The sequence below is a fragment of the Panicum virgatum genome, chromosome 5K (assembly GCF_016808335.1).
Source record: "Panicum virgatum strain AP13 chromosome 5K, P.virgatum_v5, whole genome shotgun sequence".
Lineage (NCBI taxonomy): Eukaryota > Viridiplantae > Streptophyta > Magnoliopsida > Poales > Poaceae > Panicum > Panicum virgatum.
In genome coordinates, this window is record NC_053140.1 from 40663558 (window position 1) to 40675654 (window position 12097).

General features: G+C 47.5%; 1 pseudogene; it reads right to left on the reverse strand.

Annotated features, from left to right (window-relative positions):
• Positions 1-2555: 2555 nt before the first annotated feature.
• LOC120710683 lies at positions 2556-5025 on the reverse strand (annotated as a pseudogene).
• Between the last annotated feature and the right edge of the window lie 7072 nt (positions 5026-12097).

The following is a 12097-nucleotide window of genomic DNA, read 5'->3' on the forward strand; positions in this document are numbered from 1 at the left end:
CGGGGGTTCCCGGGGGCAAACGAAGGATGCCCGGGGAAGGAGACCCCGGGTGGTCCGGCGCCATGGGACTAGTTCGCCCCCGGCGTGTCAGAGGGTACGAGGAGTCTTTCATCAGCATGACAGAAAGATCAGGGTACAGTGGCGTCACAAGGCCCTTAGGCCCCTGAAGCACATCTAGGACGATAGATGCATATGGTAAGTTTTGGTGATTAATGATAACCGTATGCGACTAACATGTGTTTTGAAGGAAATATCGTTTATAAGTTAAGTCTCATATGAAATGTGAAAGGAGACCTCTCAATTCAAACAATCATGCGTGCCAAGGACTCGTTTTTCAAAATTAAGGACCTTTCTAGTGTCAAGTGTCACAAGAAGATGAAGGACACTTGATTTAGTTAAGGTTTTATAGTTTTTAGTTCTTGACCATTCTATTAAGAGGGGTTATTGAGTTAGTAGCTGTTGACACAAATTCGCGCCAAACACACTCGAATGCGCTAGAACGCGCGAACGATCGTCAAAACGATCAACACCAGCGAAACCCTGGGCACGCTGGTCTGACCGGTGTCGCCGACCGGTTCAGGCAGGGCTTCACAAAGACCTAAAATCAATGAGCTCAGGAGGGACCCCATCGGAGCTCGTGAAGCTAGGATTGCTCTGAGATCGGCAGGCCACTCAGAATGTCTTCAAACGCCGTCGAGACGAAGGAAGAAAGCAATTAGGGTTTGGAAAGAGATAGGGTTTGAGAGATAAAAAGTAATGCAATTTTGTGATTGATTCGATTGGGAATAACCTCAATAGCCTTTATATTTATAGGCCGGGGAAGACGTACCCCTTCACGAGTAGATTTACAAAAGGGCTCTACACAAAAACCATAATTCTACTCGGACTGTACAGACGAGACCGGTCTGACCGGCCAGCCCGACCGGTCAGACAGGTCGGTCTCAGCACGTGTCCAAAACGGCTGTCAACAGTAGCTTGATCCAAGTCAAGTTGGCCATAGAAATCTTGCACACTTACTCAAACTCAGCCCATGATAGCTCAAAGAAGTCAAGAAAACACTTGGAAGAACAAAAACTCAAAGAAGAAATCAATTCAGCAGCAAAGAGGAAACATCAGCTGCACCGGTTAAACCGACGATCAACCACCGGTTCATCCGGAGGGCATCGGATACACCGACACGTCGTCATCGGCCTAATATGGCAGTGCAGAAGGAATCAGTCTGAAAATCCTTACTGCACCGGTTCAACCGACGACTCAAAGACATGCATCGGTCTATTCAACGTACTATCTTCCAGAAACTCCTTTTTGAGGGGGACAAGAGCATCTCTTCAGCACCGGTTTAACCGACGCTGTCATCGGCGCAAGCACCGGTGTATCTTCCAGAGAGTCTGTTTTGGAGAATCAAAACATCTTTCTTCATCAGTTTAACCGAAGCATGATCAGAGTATGCATCGATGCAATGACGCAAGCCTGCACAGTGTCAAAACTTCAACGGCTACTATTTGGCCTCAGTGTGATTGGTTTAACCGATGCCCCACCATCGGTTTAACCGATGCGCACGACTTTTGTGCAGTGGGTTTGCCACTGCTATGGGAGCTTCTCTTCTCTATATAAGTCGATCCCTTGGCTCATTTATGATGCCTTTTTGACGCATTGAATACCTGAGGCCACCCAAGAGAAGAGGATAGAGTGCTTTGAGCCATTAGATGAAGATCTAGAGCTTGAAATTGTTCCAAACTTGAAGAAATCAACCATTTGAGTGTATCAAGTGTGCTTGAGTTTTGGGCCAGCTTAGTGAGGGTCAAGTGAAGACTTGAGAGCTTGTTACTCTTGGTGTTTGACGGCACCTAGACGGTCTTAGTGATCGGGAGGTTCTTGGTGAGCTCTTAGAGTTTGTGGGAGCCCCAAGAAGAAGATGTTGTACACGGTTTGAAGCTCGCCGTTCCGGAGATGGAGAAGGAGCATTCTTAGTGGATACTTGCTCTTCGTGAGGCAAGGAAGCTTAACCCTTGGTGGGTGCTTCAACGTGGATTAGGGGGGAGCGTCAACTCCACGATACCACGGGAAAAAATTTCGGTTGTCTCGTGTCCTTTCTCCTTACATTCAAGCATTTAACTTTGTGTTTGATCTCGTTCTTGTTGTTACTATCTTGCTTGTTGACTAGGATTCATGAATGCTAGTGTGCTCCTTTGACTAGGCTTTGCTCGTGATAGAGTGATTTCAACTAAGCATGGTGAGCTTGTTAGTGTGTTTACCCACCTAAGGATCTCATGCTAGTATACTCTAAGTTGATAGGTTTCAATCTTGTAGATTGGGCAACATTAGTGGTAGGTTGCTAGAATTTGAAAAAGTCCCAATTTAACCCCCCTGCTTTGGCCACGATCCTTACAGCCCCGCTGGTTGCCTCGCGACATCGAAAGGAAGGAAGGACGTCAATACCGGACCATGTCACCGAAGGATGGGAGGGCCCGGGGTGCCTCAAGAGAGTTACAAACTACGCGTATCTATTTATATCTCCACAAACACATTGCGGATTCCACCATTTCAAGAGCAGATAAAATGAAGGTTAGCCATGGCACAGAAAAAGAATCTTGCGTTACTTGCAAAGAACAACATATATTGGTAATGTTAAAAAAATGGAAAAAAAAGAATGGCACTTACATTAACATTACTCTGGGTGGATTACCAGAGTTTTAGACCAAAAATACAAAACTCATGGACATAGTTATAGTTATCCTATTAGGTGCAGTGTAGTCCTCAGTTGGTATAGAACTTGCTTCAGGCAGTGGCGATTAATTTGGTGAATCTTTTCTCGACCGCTTCAAATGAATTAATTGAACAACACAAAATTGATGAGTAAATTCATTTCCCTGTACAATGCTGCAACATATGCATCTTGTGACCCTATACTCTGTCTCTGTCATTCATCTGGGTGCAACTGAGTTCTGAATAAAGCACCACCACACCATCCAAAAGAGGGCACAGTTAGTATTATGCTCCACAGAAGTTGAATTATACCAAAAGTTGAAGATAATAAACTATGCAATATAGTAAACAGCATTATCAGAATTACAGAATCTATACCTTCCGTTAGAAGTTTGGGGTACTCGTATCATAACATCTTCCAACACCTCAAACCAACATGATGGAAGGAGAAGTTTCAAACCACTGAGTGATCACTACCTGCACAGCTGGAGCTGGTATGATCTGGCAACAAGAGTTCCTGAGTGCAGCAGCCTGTGCCAACAAATGGTAACATGTGCATCAGCTTTTTCTGTTCATGAACATTTCATAAATATTTCTTTGAGGGTGGCATGGCTTCCTATCCTCTTTAACATAACCAGCCTGTTGAGCCGCCGAGAACTCGTCTATAGGAGTAGCACCTTTCTAGAGATGACACAGTTCTAGTTCTCTTCCTGTAGGGCATGACGCACGGATCAAGCGGACAGGGGCAGGTGCTTCATTATCCATCTCTATGGAGGATCATCTCTTTCCAATATACACTGCATTGTTCATTTCATAGGATCATCCAGTCAGGTTACACGTTACAGATCTTTCTTGGACTAAGACCGCAGCAACCTGGCCATATATAAAGCTGACTGAACCTTCCTCAAATCATTTTTGAACCCTACACTATGTAGCCCAGCAATGACAGCACGCTTGGCAGATGCGAGGACGTTGTTCCCTTCATGCAAGCATATCGGCAAGAATTTGGAAGCCATATGGTATCTGCCCACCTTGCATAGACCATGGACTAGTGATGTGTAAGTAAAATCATCCTTTAGCTTCATGCTGTGAAGTACTCTGATGGCTGCATCCACCTCATTAGATTTGCATAGCGCATCAATCAAGCAATTGTATGCTACCACATTTGATTTCATTCCCATCATATGCATGGACCATATCTGCTTCTCCGCAGCCCCAATCTGCCCCATCTTGCATAGACCATTGACCAAAATCGAAAACGTGTACTCATCGCTCTCCAGACCACCTTCTTCCATCATGTTCAGCAGCTCCAATGCATCGTCCAACTTTCCTTTTTGGCATCACAGGTGAATCAGCGTGTTGTAGCATACATTGTCAAGCCTGGAACCACTTTGTATCATGAGCTCATAGTAGCTATTGGCTTCTTGCATCCGGCCCTTCTTGAAAAGCGCACTAATCACCGTCGTGTACGGGAAGGCATCTGAAATGTACCCTCCTTCAAGCAGGGACAAGAATATATCTCCAACCCTTGATCAAAATTGCCATACCTGAAGCAGCACTTCATAACCGTCGTGTATGTGACAGAATTCGAGGCATGCTCTGTCCTCCCAAGCTCCTTGAGGACCATGCGGACGTAGCCCACCTTGCCTGACTTGCAGAGCCCGTTGATCATCGTGTTGTAAGTCACAATGCATTCGTCGCGTGGCCAGCCCTGAACAGGCCGTAGAGCAGGGTGTTGTATGTCGTGGCGGATGGCGCGATGCCCTTCTCTGTCATATCCGTGAACACCCGATAGGCATCCTCTGGGTAGCCGGACCGGAACAGGCAGTGCATGAGCGCGTTGTAGCTCCACGAGTCGGGGGCGATGCCCGACCGAAGCATTTCATCGAATAGGTCGAGGGCGTGCAGGGTGAGCCCGCGGCGGGCAGCACCCTCTATGAGGGAGTAGTAGGTGACGGCATCCGGGCTCACCCCGGCCTCCCGCATCCGGTGCACGACGGCGAGACCCGCGTTGAGGCCGGCGACCTGACAGTGCGCGGCGAGGAGGGTGTTGTAGGTGACCACGTCGGGGGGCAGGCCGAGGCGGATGGCGTCGACGAGGACGGACTCCGCGCGGTCGAGGCTGCCGCCGCGGCAGAGCGCGGCAATGCCGACGTTCATCAGCCGCGTGGACAGAGCCAGCTGCGCCCGGGACCGGGCCATGGTTCCGCTCCCTCTTCCCCGCCGCCGCGATACTCTCTTCCGGGCTCGGCTGCGCTCCGCTTGCCACCTTGACTCCCATACAGCTTTCACGCTGTCTTCCGGTCCTCTAGGAGCAACGCCGTAGCCTTATCATGGGGAGACAGCCTTATCATGGGGAGACAGCTCGACTACAGCGGCGGCGAGGCCAGTTTCTCGGTCGCGCCGCCGTAATCCAGGCCACAGGGGAAGCGGGTGCGAATGTGCAGACTGCAGACCACGCAAGAGAGGCGCCTGCTCGTGGGTCCCACATGCCAGTCGCGGTAAAGCATGTTACGTTGACAGTTGGACTAGATATGCCCCACCTGTAGGTTGATAGTAGTACTCCGTAATTTTTTTTTCATCATTAGCAAGATCATCACCTCTTTACACCCATTTTAGTAATATAGAAATGTGCTAAAAACTGAAAAAAGATATTTTCTTTCGTAACAAATTGGCAAAGGGGACATAGGATAACTCGATTCCTTGTACAGCGGATTTTTCAAACCAAATTTCAGTGCTATTTTACAAAATGAAGTTCATGTGCAATACAACAATGTATCTGTGAATACAATGAACAAATCAGTGGGATCATACACACGCAAGGATCATACACACGCAAGAATCAAAACTAAACAGATTACAAAATTATACAGGTGCACAGGATCCAAAATGGCCTCAGTGCGCTTTCATGGCTTTCTCCTTGCACAGCTGGTGCCACTCCTGCAGCACGGCGGCCTGGAGAGCCCGGTGCTCGGCTTCCTCCGTGGTGAGCTTGGAGAGCGTTGAGGGGCCCTTGGGGTTCCCCCACTCGTCCAGGTCCTCATTCTGCTTCCTCTCCTCTTCCTCCTCTTGCTCAGTCTTCGCGGGTGGCACCTTCGGCTTGGCAGCCTTGAGCAGGGCGATCAATATTTTTGTTCTTTATCTGATCTAACTCTTTTCACATTGCCAACAGAGCGACGAGTTCATCGATTTAGTCTGTCGGGAATTGCAGAAATCACTTGTATAGACTGTTCCGTCTTTCCAGAGTTTATGAAACAAACAAAGAGTACGTGCTAGTTTTGTATGCTTCCCTTCCCAAATTCTTGTATAGTTTTAGTCGATTGATGTAGAGTCCTTACAGGAATGGTTGGTAGTATTTCTGGCAATGTGATATCATGTTTATGTAAATGAATAGTGGAGTAAGACTAAATTTGTACGAGGACGTTGAAATTTCAGTTATTTTTGTGTGGTTGTACCGAGCAATTACCTCGTCGATGCCAGAGATCCTCGAGTACACATGTTATCTTTTGCCACTTTTGTTCGATAGGACTTGCTTTCCTCGAGTGAGCGTGTATGAATCAAAAGTCTGGCAATGCGATGCATATTTGCTTGGGTTGATGCATATACAATGGAACTGAATTCATGATGCCTCCAAGCAATGAAACTTTACCATAACAAAACCAAAGCCTTAAGATTGGGCAAGTTTGCACAAGTTTCTTTTCTCTTGAGCTTTGCTTTCTAAACAAGATAATATTAGCAAAAAAAAGGCACAGTATGATGATTGTTACTTCTCAGCTATTGTGACAGCAGACCATATAAGTTATAACCTACTAGTATGATACAATCATATTTACAATTCCCTGTACATGTCAACGCCATCAGCAACGTTGCTTCTGTGGTGACCGTGTTGATTGCCCGGGGCGCCGGAGTGGCATGGTCACCGGAACGTGAGCAAGACGAGGAAACCCACGAAGGGCTTGTTCGTTTTGGCCCGGAACGGCCTGGAATGCGGCCCAATCCACCCGAAATAATTCGGCTTGGTTCGAAATCAGGTCCGGCCTGAAATCATCGTTCGTTTTGGCTCAGTCTGAAATGAAAACGGGCCATTCCAGGCCGTTCCAGGCCCTCTTCCGCTTGGATTCGATCCACACCTCAATACTCCAGGAATCAATCCAGAGCCTGGCGCACGGAGGGACTCGCAGACGAAGCAACTCGCGTGAGGCGGCGGGCTGCGGAAGTGGGAGACGGCCAGGCAGTGCGAGCTTGGTGGCGGCGGCCTGGCGGATTCGGCTCCCCGGCAGCGGCTCTTCGCTCCGATAGCTACCTTCTCACCGGTAACTTTCTTGTCGCTTCTCTCCTTTCTCTCATGTTCTAGGGTTCTTGGCCTATAGTTTAGGGTTCTTGATTTGCTCTGATTTTGCTTGCGGTGACTAGTTGCTAGACTTTAATGCGTATTGTGATGACCAATTGTTCGTGCGATCTGTATAATGTCCATCCCTTAATTGCTTTGCAACAACTTGCATGTGCCTGATTTGTTTTGTTTGTACCAACAACTTTGGGTGCCTACTTGGCATGAGATTGAAGAATCTGAGAGTTGTGCTCGTTCCTCTTGGTTCGTGACTTCGTGATTATGTTGTATGCATGGTTAATGGTTGGCTAGTAGTTCTCCGATACCTGGGGATAATGGTTCCATCGTGTGTAATATAATAACAGCTTTGGGTGACTTTGTGGTAATCTGAGTCTTGATTCCTCCATTATAACAGAGAAATGTTTGGGTCAGGTATGTAGAATAATAACTGAATTGAAGTATTGGTTAGATCATTGTCCTCATACAGTAATAACTAATAAGCCCTAGGCAAACAGGAATCTTGCTTAGATGTAAAGCAATCTAACTAACCTTGTTTCCTAGGCTCTAAATAATTACCATGTCTCTTATGTTGGATGCACCAGGACACATATGTCTCTTTGCTTGCATCATTAATTTTCAATTATAATCATAAAAGGCTGATCAATTACTTGTTATTTCAAGTCATATTAATCTCCCTGAATTGTAAAGATCAGCTATAATAACTTTTTTTCTTCCTTCCTTTGCTGTTGTTCTTTGACATCTCAGCAAGTTCTGTCCTGGCCGATGCTTGTTACATAATATTACTGTCAAGTTATACGGTCAAGTTTTGGCATCGTAGTTGTTATGGAGCAGCCGCCAAGTTATAAAAAAAAGGTAGAGATAATATTTAAGCTTGTTGAGTAGGTTGATTTATTGGAATGTTTACCTGTCTGCAGGGTAGTATAATTGATAAGAGTGTAGCAACTAAGTCGGAATGATTCCAGGTCACTGGTTTGGGGGTATAATTTATTAACTTCAGGCTGATCTTGCAAGCCGTAATCTCTCTTGTCAACTTAGTACTGCAGAATTTCATCAGGTGATTAAACACTGGTCTATTTGATTTAACTAACCACAAATGAATTGATAGAAAAGTGGCTTAGGCAAACTATATCATGTGCTCCCTTTACCAGTCATGGGTTTATGTATACCGGTAAAAACAGCACTAAGTTCATAGCAAGCATGTGACATAATGTTTTCATGCTCTTTGATGATGTTATCCTGATCACTCTATACGCATTATATTCTGTTACTCTTCAATATGATTGTATCATATGAGGATAGTATTGTAATTGTTGGCATGCTCAGTTAAGTCTGAGGATGTGTGAGAGTTCATAGTGCATCCTGATTTACATGTGTGGTATGTTCTGCTATGTTCTCAGATTATCCATCAGATATTGCCTTATCCTTGTTACTGCATAGCAAGTTACCTTGTTGTCACAAGCATTTCTAATCATTGCTAGCTGCTTGCCTAGTTGCTATATATTTTGCTTTGAGTATATCTTTTACAGTTTGTTGGAATGCTGAATCGCACTAGAGTACATCTTTAGCACCCCTTGTGAATTATGATGACAAAGGCCAGCCTAACAGCAAGCTTTGCTCTCTTGATGCAGGTTCTTCATGGGTAATACTTCCTCTCATCTGCACAAGGCTACTTCCAACACCTGCAACTCAGAGTATTACTGGAACACTACCATGAAGATGAAGAATGATGTCTGTAATGGCATATGTCCATGTTTCCATATGCCTGTGTTGCCATAATGTGCTATTTCTGTGTTGTCATAATGTTTATATGTGGCCACAATGATGCTACAGTGCATTTGCGGTGCTATTTCTATGTGCGCTTGATGTTGATTATGTGTTATTCCTTGCTGTGGATTATGTGTTGTTCATTGGTTTCAGTCAAGTTCATCTCTTCTATCCCCTGTTTTCTTTCATCTCCAGCCGAACACAGTTTTTGAATCCATGGTTTTGATCCTGGCCAAGAATGATTACTGACCTGATTTGAGTGACACACCTGGAACGACTCCATCCTGGCCAGGATTAAAACCAAGTCTGGAACCAAACCTGGGCTGCTGAACAAGGCCGAAGGCGGCCACCCCGACGCCAGAGCAACAGAGGTCGAGGATGCCCTCTTGCCTGGCCTTCCACTCCTTGCGCGCCCTTTGTACTTTCATCTACCTTGTCTTCAAAATTAAAGAAGATGCTAGCTTTTGTGTTACTTTATATCAGGCACAATGCAAAAAGTAAAGCGATTTTAAGTAATTAGTGACCAAGTGGCATCCACCCATTGCTTTTTTGTCACGCTTCTTGTGTTGTACTTCAGAATTAGTAGTTCATCAATTGCTGGAAAAATGAGATTCTTCTTCTTCCTTGTTCCAGGCCACCAAAACAAGAAGGAAGAGGATCAGTTTTGGCGGTTGGAGACGGGGGCGGATCTTGAAATCCAAACAAGATGGCTAATTTCTTTTTTTTCCTATCCTTCTCTTCTTCTTCCTTCTCCTTTTCTTCTTTCTCACCTTCATCCATGGCTGAAAAATGTAGGGGGGGAGGCTCAATGGGATCTGTGGGGGTCGGGGGGGGGGGAGGGAGGGTGTGCTTCGGCCCCTGAATGACTGGAATCCGCCGCTGGTTGAAGATGTGTCCCCCTAATGTAGAATTGAGCATTTTGCAATCTGGGCTGAAAACCCAATCTTGGGGGCCTAAAAAATCCCACCAATGGGATGACCAGACTATTTTTGGGGCTGGCCTCAGGTTTTCAGGGGTTTTCAATAATATAAAACATTTATCTAAATAGTTCGGACCAAACTTGTGTCGAGCTTTTTTTCTGGTTCATATGCTTGCTATGGAAACCAACCACCTTGTGCAAACTATGGAAACTTTAATCAAGACCTTTGGATGGCCATCCGATGGATAGGGATAGAGGTGGGTCCTTTTTCTACTTAAACCCTCCCACCATCAGGCTTCTTAATCGCTGTTTTCCCAATAAGCCCCTGGAAAGAAAACAGAAGGTCCTCGCATTTGATCCCCTGCCACCTCCGATGTTTCGCCTCTGACGCCGCCGCTGCCCTAGCCGCCGGTGGAGGCTGCCGCCCCAACCTCTGTGGTGGTCGCCGCCCCATGTAGGCCGACCACGCCTTCGTGGTCTTATCCACCGGCCACCGTGGTGGAGACTCCCCCGACGAGACGAAGTGACCAGGCAAGGCGGAGGACGACTCGCGAGGCCCGGTATGGCGGCGGGCGACCCGGACGGCGTCGTCCCGCGAGGACTCGCGCAGCGGCGGCGTGTAGCGACGAGACGTGCGGCGGCGGTGTTCGTAATCGCGTAGACTAGGATGGGATGAGTGGGGGGGGCTACATGCAAAATTGTCCCACCTCCACTCCTATCCATCGGATGGTCATCCAAAGGTCTTGATTGGGGTTTCCATAGTTTACACACGGTGGTTGGTTTCCATAGCATACGCTCCCCCAAACTTGTCCCAGTAAACTTCATTTTTTTGAGGGACCCAGTAAACTTCATTGGCAGAACAAAACCCGTTGGGCTCTGGCCAAATGGGAAATGCTCATGTCTAGCTACCTTGGCTTTTTTAAGTCCTTGCCATTATAACTTTCAAGGATTGGAGATACACCACTAGAATTCATCAAATTTCAAACATGCCATTACAATTCTTGATCTACCGCACCCATTTTTTATGTCCCCGTGTACACGGGCCCACTTGCCAGGCCCCGTATTTTCACTTGTGCCCGTATTTCCCCTGGACCCACATGTCATAAGGTAGGCTCCGGCCCACCCCGGCTCCAGTGTTCTCTCTCGCACCCGCCCCCTATCGCACGCTCGCACGTGACGCCACCGCACGTGCTCCCGCGCGCCCTCGCAGCCACCGCCACCCACACGCCTAGAGGTGCCGCCGCCCCCCCACCTGGAGGTGTAGCACGGCCCTAGCCCGATTCAACCCAGCTCTATTCGGCTCGGCCCTACGCGACCCAGTGGCCTTTTCGTGCTGGGTCGTGCCAGCACTATGGGAAGAGATGCCAGCCCAGGCCCGGCCCTACAGCCTTTTTTTTTGCCCAGGCACTATTTCCCACAACAAACCCCACATTCAATCAAGAATTTGAATCTAAATTCAAATATGACAATCAAAATCTAATATATCAAGTTTATACATCTCACAATAGATCAAGTAATCACATTTACATCACATATATAGATCAAGTAATCATATAATCTCATCAAATTTCACAGAACATCCCAAGGAACAGTGCTGGAGTCGTGCCAACTCCAAAATCATGTCGTGCTGGGCCAACACTATGGGTCAGCTTATCGGCAGATACCTTGGCCCGCCTGCAGGGCCGGGACGGTCCAGGCACTATCGGAATCAGCCTCTGCTGGGCTCAGGCCGTGCTTTTTAGTGCTGGGCCTTGGGTTGCCCAACGGGCCTAGACGTGTCACCGCCGACGCCCGACCCACCATCTCCCGTCCTCCCGCTTGCCTGCTGGTCATGCCGCCTCATCCCGGGCTACCACCGGCCGCCCAATCCGCCCTCATACATTTCTCCCCACCGCCCGCCTGGCTACAATTCTCGCCACCACCTGGCCCACCAACATGGTGACTTGGGCATCGGAGGCGCAGGCGACGACATCGAAACCTCCACACGGGCGACTGCAGCACCCCCAGACGGGCAGGCGATGGCGGCTAGCTAGGGTGCACGGGAGGTGGAGGCGGCGCGTGTGGCCTTGCGATTGGGGGCGGGCGCGAGGGAGACCACTGGAGCCGGGGTGGGTCGGGGCCTAACTTATCCGTTTGCTAACTGGTGAGCCCATTGCAATACATGCTCAAGTGAAAATACGGGTCCTAACAAGTGGGCCCATCTGGGCAGTAGATGTAGAAAATGGCATGGGTGCGGTAGATCAAAAATTGTAATGGCATGTTTCAAATTAGTTGAATTCCAACTGTGTATCTCCAATCCCTGAAAGTTGTAATGGCAAGGATTTTTTTTTAAAAAAAGCCCTTTTGGTTAAGTCGTGGAT